This window comes from Cyprinodon variegatus, unplaced genomic scaffold (assembly GCF_000732505.1).
Source record: "Cyprinodon variegatus isolate N-32 unplaced genomic scaffold, C_variegatus-1.0 Scaffold729, whole genome shotgun sequence".
NCBI lineage: Eukaryota > Metazoa > Chordata > Actinopteri > Cyprinodontiformes > Cyprinodontidae > Cyprinodon > Cyprinodon variegatus.
The window spans coordinates 360470-361495 of record NW_015151182.1 but is presented as its reverse complement, the minus strand read 5'-3'; positions in this window follow the sequence as shown (position 1 = coordinate 361495).

Here is a 1026-nt window from a genome sequence, read left to right as displayed (position 1 = left end):
AATACAACAAAACTGGAATTAAACCAATAAATCTAGAAAACAAGGAGCAAAGTAAAGAACAGCAGAACCAAGACCATGACAGTGCCCCCCACTTAAGGGCGGATCCCAGACGCCCTAAAATGTCCAGAAAAAAAAAAAAAAAAAAAGATAACCCACCCTGGGTGGGCGGAGGGGGGACCAGGAAGGAGGGCACGAAATACAAAACCAAACGCAGAGTCCAAACAAAAACCAAAACAACCCACCCAAGGTGGCCGAGGGCAAACAAAGTCTCTGGAGGGCGGCCGCGAGGCCCGAGGCCAGGAAGAGTCTCTGGAGGGCGGCAGCGGGGCCCGAGGCCAGGAAGAGTCTCTGGAGGGCGGCCGCGGGGCCCGAGGCCAGGAAGAGTCTCTGGAGGACGCCGACACCGTCTCTGACCAAGGAGGGTCTCTGGAGGACGACGGCGGCGACGCCGTCTCTGACCAAGGAGGGCCTTTGGAGAAGGACACCGCCTCAGACGCAGGAACCTTGGGGGACGCCGCCTCAGACGCAGCCGCAGGAACCTTGGGGGACGCCGCCCCAGACGCAGCCGCAGGAACCTTGGAGGAGGACGACGTCTCCGTTTCAGCAGCTCAGCAACAGTCTCTGAGGGGACCGCGGACTGCGGCTCTGGAACCGGAGCAGGAGGGATCGCCGGCTGCGGCTCAGGAACAGGCTCTGAGGTGGCCGCCGACTGCGGCTCTGGAACCGGAGCAGGAGGGATCGCCGGCTGCGGCTCAGGAACAGGCTCTGAGGTGGCCGCCGACCGCGGCTCAGGAACACCCCCAGTGATTACCCCCGACCGCGGCTCAGGAACAGTCTCAGTGATTACCGCCGACCGCGGCTCAGGAACAGTCTCAGTGATTACCGCCGACAGCGGCCCCTGGACAGGAACAGTCTCTGTGATTACCGCCGATTGCGGCCCCTGGGCAGGAACAGAGGGGCCCGCCGATTGCGGCCCCTGGGCAGGAACAGAGGGGCCCGCCGATTGCGGCCCCTGGGCAGGAACAG